This window comes from Sorghum bicolor, chromosome 2, assembly GCF_000003195.3.
Source record: "Sorghum bicolor cultivar BTx623 chromosome 2, Sorghum_bicolor_NCBIv3, whole genome shotgun sequence".
Taxonomy (NCBI): Eukaryota; Viridiplantae; Streptophyta; class Magnoliopsida; order Poales; family Poaceae; genus Sorghum; species Sorghum bicolor.
Genome location: NC_012871.2, coordinates 6255616 through 6263697, shown reverse-complemented (window position 1 = coordinate 6263697; position 8082 = coordinate 6255616).

Genomic DNA, 8082 nt, shown 5'->3' with positions numbered 1-8082 from the left:
TAAGGTTTTGAAATTGCTATAAAATCCTTGTTCTATAAACCTTGATATTTTCTTCTACACTATATCCTATTCATCTTCACCTTGTTGCTTATCTTAAAGACTTGTTCTCATCCCCACTCCTTGCTTTGAATATGCTTTTAGAACCTTCTCTTACCACCTGCTTACATAGTTGAAAGAGAATTTTAGGAATCTTTGCCCTTAATAGGAAGAGAACGATAGTACCGCAAGTTGAGTTAATGCTTGAAATGTGAACCTTTGATGCTTGGTTTGGTTTGTTATTATGCTTATGCTTGATTTGGATCTTTGTAATGAGTGCAATGATCTTGTGGATTTCCTCTACAATTTCATTTAGTTTATAGGCTTAAGGCATAAGGATTAATGAATTAAATAGTTGGGTTTGGGTAAGATTCTGTTTCCGTCCTTTGCTGTTTTCTGGAGCAGTCCGCAAAGAATCTGGTACATCTCAAAATCTGTTTGTGCAATGTTCATCAAATTTTTCTGGAAACAAGTGGACTTCCATATCTTTCCAATGCCTCAAGAATGACATTATTATCTGTTATGAACTGTGAGTGATAACTGTTTAAAGTTGAGGTTTCTGCGCAGTCTGGAATTCTGGAACAGTTTCGGTTGTACCCAGTTTTTGGTTAACCTTACGTTGGAATCTGGTAATATGATATAAATGAAAGTTGTAGACAATTTCTTTATCTTTCCAACGGTGTACAGCATGTATCCTTTTGAATTCTGGAACTCGAGATATTACTGATTTTCTGATCTGCTGATGTTGGATGTTACCCAGAAAATTTCAGATTCGGTTAACTCTTGTAATTGTCATGTTGGACATTACAAAGATGTGTTTATATACCTTGGAATGCAGATGGCAGCAAGGGGAAGAGGCAGAGGTAGAGGCCGTGGCAATGGTGACAATGCCCCAATTACTGTGGAGGAACTTATGCAAACTCAGAATCAGATGATGCACGTCTTCATGCAACACCTACAACAACAACCTCCACCAACACCACCACCTGTTCATGTGAGTGATAAGCGGGGGGAATTCATGAAGGGAAGACCTCCGGTATTTACACACTCAGCGGATCCCATGGAGGCGGACGATTGGTTACGTGCTGTGGAAAGGCGAACGTCGTAGCTGATGCACTTAGCAGAAAGAAATATGCTAATGAGCTTCAAGCGACACCTGAATCTGAGGAGTTGTGTGCTGAATTTGCATACCTGAACTTGGGAATTGTAGTAAATGCTATGGAAATTGAGGTCACTCCTACTCTAGAGGAAGAGATACTGAAAGGACAGTTAGAAGATGAGAAACTAAAGGAGATAGCACAGAATGTGGTACTAGGCAAAGCACCAGGCTTCAGAATAGATGACAATGGTGTATTGTGGTTTGGAAAAAGGATATGTGTTCCTGAAGTGAAGGCTATTCGTGATACGATTCTAAGAGAGGCTCATGAGTCAGCATATTCCATTCACCCTGGGAGCACTAAGATGTATCTAGATCTGAGACAGAAGTACTGGTGGTATGGTTTAAAGAGGGATGTAGCTGAGTATGTTGCCTTGTGTGATACTTGTCAGCGAGTGAAAGCTGAACATCAGAGGCCAGCTGGACTGTTGCAACCAATGAAGATTCCGGAATGGAAGTGGGAAGAAGTGGGTATGGATTTTATAGTGGGTTTACCACGTACACAGAGAGGGTATGACTCAATATGGGTGATAGTAGATCGTTTGACTAAAGTTGCTCACTTCATACCTGTTAAAACTAAGTACACTGGAGAACGCCTAGCTGAGCTGTATATGGAGAGAATTGTTTGTTTGCATGGGGTACCTAAGAAGATTGTGTCAGATAGGGGTACTCAATTCACATCTCACTTTTGGAAAGCAGTGCATGATTCGTTGGGAACCAAGTTGAATTTCAGCACAGCATATCATCCACAGACAGATGGACAGACTGAGAGGATCAATCAGATATTGGAGGATATGCTGAGAGCTTGTGCTTTGCAGTATGGGGCTAGTTGGGACAAGAGTTTGCCATATGCAGAATTCTCCTACAACAACAGCTATCAGCAAAGTCTTAAGATGGCACCGTTCGAGGCCCTATATGGTCGGAAGTGCAGGACACCTTTGTTTTGGAATCAGACGGGAGAGACTCAGGTGTTTGGGACAGATGTGCTTAGACATGCAGAACAACAAGTGCGGACCATTCGGGATAACTTGAGAGTTGCTCAATCTCGTCAGAAAAGCTATGCAGATACGCGTAGGAGAGAGTTGGCTTTTGAAGTAGGTGATTATGTCTATCTGAAAGTGTCACCTTTACGGAGTGTGAAGAGGTTTAATATGAAGGGAAAGCTAGCTCCAAGGTATGTTGGTCCGTTTAAAGTATTAGAAAGGCGTGGAGAAGTAGCATATCGGTTGGAATTGCCTGGAAGTTTGTCAGGTGTGCACGATGTGTTCCATGTGTCACAACTTAAGAAGTGTTTGCGTGTACCTGAGGAGCAACTGCCATTGGAAGAACTCTCTGTTAAAGGTGACCTCACTTATGAAGAGTATCCGGTCAAAATATTGGAGACAGCTGAGAGAGTCACCAGAAGTCGGGTCATCAGAATGTGCAAAGTACAGTGGAATCGGCATTCGGAAGCGGAGGCAACTTGGGAAAGAGAGGATGATCTGAGGAAGTCATACTCATATCTGTTCGAGTAAGCACCGTTCAATCTCGAGGACGAGATTCTCCTAAGGGGGTAGAGTTTGTAACACCCGAAATCTGATTTTCAAGAAATAGGATTTTAATTTGATTTATTTGAATATTTTTTTGTGAGCATTTAAATTAGAAAACAAATAAATTTTTGTTGAAATTAAAATTCATCATAAGCTTAGAAACATGTTTTGTAATCATGCTGGAGCACATCTTATTCTATGCTTGCTGTTTTTTTTTGTGAGAGTTTATTTGCATTCAAATTATCTTTTGAAAAGGCTTTGGAAAGTAAAATAGAAAAGAAAAAAAAGGGAAAGGAGCCAGCTGATCTCGGCCAGGCAGCGGCCTCGGTCCAGTTTCCCCCTTTCCCCGCGGCCCAAAACGGCCCCCCGCAGCGCCCCCCTCTCTCAGTCTCTGGCGACCGGACCCCGCCCTTTTCTCTCACTGACGTCTCGGGTCCGCAGCACAGTGTCTCCTTCTTCCTTGCGTAACCGAGGAGAACTCCGGCTTCCGTTGGCAAATCCCGATTTCCACGGGAGTTATCGAGTAGGAGATCTTCCCGGAGCCCTATAAAGCGCTCACGCCACCCTGCAGCTTCCCCTTTTGTCCCCAAGCTCCATAATCCGAGCCCTAGCCGCCATTAGAGCACAAACCGGATCTCGCCGAGCTCGTGCTCTAGCCTCCATCACCGCGCGCCGTCTCTGCACCTTCTCGGCCCCAACCAAGCGCTTAGACGAGATCGTGGTGAGCTCCTCTTCATCCCGGTGTTTTCCTTTCGCGAAACGGTGCTCGGAATCGAGAAGTCCGTCGTCGCCGGCGAGCTCCGGCAATGGAGCCACCGCACCGGAGCTGGTGACGGTCGGTTGAAAAAAAAATGCTTTTTCTGCTATTTACAAGATTGCCACTGATTTTGTTTTGCTCATAAAATATTCGTTTTAACTCCGTTTTTATCCATTCAAATTGCGTCAGGTTCGTAATTATATGCTCTACATGTTAGAAATATTAGTTTACTGTTTTGAAACTTTTTAATTCTGCAGTAGCATTTAATTAATTATTTCTCTATAGGAAATCTTAGAAAATTCATATCTTTCACGTTTTAATTCCGATTTTCGTGAACTTTACGTTTGTGTGATCGTAGCGCTGCGTAGAATATTTTGATAAACTTTTATATTTGTTTTACCACTGTTTGGTGTAATGTTCTAATTTTACCTTGTTTGCTTTGTGTATGATTGTCTCCATTGGATTGCGTGTTGTTGATTGATGTTTGGGAATAGACGGTGAGCCGTACGTTGGTGACCAAGACCAAGCTTTTGAGGACCAGCAGGCTCAGGAGAGCTTTGAGCAAGGCAAGTATAACTTGGGATCATCCTTGTTACCTATTCACTTAAGTACACATATATCTCATATGCATGCTATCACCTTGTCGACCTTAGCAAAATCATAGATGATTGTTACCTGTATTCCTTGCTACCTACTTGATATGCATTTGGTGTAGATGTGCTAGTGCTTGATATAATCCATGATCTTGTAAGATGATTAATAGCTATGCAATGAACATAAAAGAATGACAAATAACTGTACGAGATCTTGTCTGTACGTGATCACCTGGGATAACAGTGCAACCATGAGGGCTATTATGGCTCTGGCTTTAGCTCAGTATGAAGCCCTTTTCTAGCTTGTTAGCGGTTACCCGAAAGGGCGGAGGGGCTGAACCGTTTTGGGTATAGTGTGGCCTCTGTCTGTATGAGTATAGGCTGCGAGTCATTGTGCCATCGGAAGGGGGGCTCTATATCTGCGCGCAAAGGAAACCTTGCGGCCCTAACTTGTTAGACGAACTTTTGAAAGGCTTCATAGTGATCCCTGCCGACCTCCCTAGGAAGGGGGTTAAGAGATTAGCTACCTCGGGCGAAAGGGTAAATCATGACTCATGGGTAAAGATGTACAACCTCTGCAGAGTGTAAAACTGGTATACTAGCCGAGCTCACGGTCAGGAGCGGCCTTGGGGACATCTACATTAAGATGATGAGCTTGTTATGTTATTATGTTCATTTGATTATTGTTTATGCTATGAGTTAATTATGCTTACACTTGATCATGGGATTAATGGATTATTTATGCTTCCTTGACAATTGCTATTTAATTATGAACATGCTATCCACTATTAAAAGCTAAATGCAGTCAAACCAGTGTCAGCTAATTGAGCCTCATGAACCCCTGGTTATACTTGTTGAGTACGATATGTGCTCACCCTTGCAATTTCCCAACACCTCAGGATATGATAATGAAGATGACTGGAATGAAGATTACCGTTATGAGTACTAGGTTTGGAGTCAACCAGTCAACAGTGTCCCTGTGTGGAGCTTCCGTCGAGAGCGTTGTTTACTTTATGCTATCATTTTTGTATGAGACTATGTGATTCAATATATATTTCGCTATGTAATAAACACTGCAATGGTACATTTGAGATTTGTCTACTTATGTGTGCGACTATTCCTGGGGCACATATGAGTCTTTTATGCATCCTATTTTGTTCTTAAAATATGGGTGTGACAGTGATGCAATACACTCCTTTCTATTATGAAATCTGAGGCCACTAAAGCCAATCTTAATAAGGTTTTATGGACATTAAATAAGTTGTTGTGGCATAATAATGTTCATAAAGAGAGATAAGATAAAAAGTTTCATGAGATGAAATAAGTTTCATAGGGATAAAACTTGTCTACACTGTTTTTCAACACATAGCAGTATGAAAACAATGACAAGACCCCACTAAAACTGGTCTAAGAACTTTAGTTCTTCTACCAAACCAACCTCAGCCATAGCAGAACACGACAACGAAGCAAAAGCTTGGCTGAACCATGAGCGCGCGTGGATCGTTGGTCTCTATAGTACCGCATGAACTCTTTGCAAGCAGGACACAAGCTCGGCCTGGAATGCACTCAACAAATGATCCACCTTCCCCTTCAGGTTAAGGTCGTTTGATCCCAAACCCAAAAGGTGAGAAGGAACCGAGAGGGATTTAATCTGCTACAAATCAAGATCCTGCTACCTTCAATCTCTCCCATCTCAAGATCAAATGAATAGGGCGTAAGACAACAAATCAACCGAATATATTATCAGTGAATAGTACTTTTTATCATAACTTATCAGATAAACGAACGGGGTACGTGAGTCTTGCAGCTGAAGGAGGAAGCTCATAATTTAATGTACACATTCAATTAAATTTTTTTAAAAAAAAAACTTCAGGACTGGGCCTAGCCAGCGTTTATACGCAAGACCAAGGGTGACGTGTCATGTTATTGCGGACTTTAGGGCGCACTATTCGCTCATAGGTGCCACGTCTGAAACACGGTCCCACGTAAGCATACGGTGCAAGTCTTGTACCGCGAGGCGACTCTTCTCGCGTCACGAGAATTCTCACGATAAACACGCACCGGCCAAAATACCGTGTTCTCAATCTATCAATGCTATGTGATTGGTCAAAGTATATGATGATATATCTGGGATATACTTAACTAATAAGAGTAGTATTTTAGTTAAATAATTGAATACTTCAGTTCAAAATTCAAATATTTATTTGTGTAGTACTGGGTTTTATATTTGATTTCACACAAATATAAACTATTTAGAGCACAGCATGTCACCATCGCGTTACCTTAGGAAACATGACCTATACTCTTCTTTTTGCCAAAACATAAAAAATATAATTTAATAGAACTTTATTCGAGTCCTTACTTTAAACACAGGCCCCTTAATCTTTATGTTCCCATCCCCATCTTCCATGATGCATAGAGAGCTCCCCACTTTTTACTAGATTTTTTTTCTCCAACTCATTGACGCACGTCTATTTTTCATCAAGACTGTCTCCCACATTATCACCCTATATACCCCACCCTGGCGGCTCCAATACCGACGCCTAGCTCATCCTGACCCATTCAGTGTAGCTCTTTTTGGCAAGTCACTCACCCCACTATTATGTTTTCTTTGGTTCTTCTCGCCCTATTATGCCCTTATAGCTCAGACAATTGGAGAACGATGTATGTCACTCAACTCCACCGTGTTTTATGTGGGAGTTTCATGTGAGTTTCATTTGTATTAAATATGTTGCCACATAGGCTTTTTTGATGACATGGCAGTGTATTTAAGAAGAGAGAGAAGAAATGGGGTTCATCTAGATGAAACTCTCTTGGCACAATTACCAACTCTCTATGAGCCTTGGAATTAAATGCCTATGAAACTATATGAAATGAAACTCTCCATTGAGAGTGAGTGTTTCATCCAAGTTTCATTTCATTTCACATGACATGGTAGTCTTGGAAACAACGCCATGAAACTCTCCACTGAGACTGCCCTAATCCTCCTCACGCTCACATTCCCGTAGCTCAGTCAGTTGGAATGATGGAAGAGATTTGGCTAAATGATGAGTGGGTCCCATAAGCTAGTGCCTACTAGAATGGATTTGAAGACTATATTAGAGTGGATGAAAACGGCCAAATCCACAAAAGTAAGTATGAGCTCTGATTTGAGGGGCCGTGTTAGAGTTACTGTATATATAAAGTTTAAATAGCTCGTTATAAGTTAATTATATATACGCTGAATACCAGGTGATATTGTCATGGGTGTGTGTGGCTGCAGTACTGTATTGTTCTTGGTTCACGGTTCAACATGCTACTCCTATATATATAATGTATGAGAACCATGAAAATTTCAGAGAACTACGTAATAATGTATAAACTTATGCGTGGCATAAGAGGACTACTGAGGTGGTAGTACTAATAATAAGGAGGTCAAGGGTGGTCCGAATTTCTTTTATATTTACTACTCTCTCTTTTGTTTCAAATTTTAAGTCGCTTTGACTTTTTTTATATATATCTATTCTGCTATGTATCGAAATACAACATATGTCTAGATATATAGCTAATTTATGTATAAAATAGTCAAAACGGCTTATAATTTAGAGCGGAGGGAGTACGCACTGGGATAGGGGATGTAGACACATATATATAGTGGGGTCAAGATGAACATATAAGAAATTATTGTCCGATCGATGTAAGCAGAAAGAAATGTATAAGATTAAAAGGAAAAACTAAGCTAGCTGACAAAACTAATCTAGCTGCTTTATGCGTCTTACTCCATCGAGTTTGCGACCAAAACAGTTGAGAAATTAGACTTTTACTGCCAAGACAAAGCAAAGCAGGGATATGATCCAACACACACGCACATAGGAATCATCGTTCAGTTGCTCTCGCTCATTCGTCGTAACACTGGATTAGGGCACACCATCAATGACGACCAAGTCCTTTATTTAGTTTTCTAGTCCTTCAGGATTTGGCCACCATCGAAATTGTTTGCATTATATAAATGGCACGTAGCTTTAGCAAACA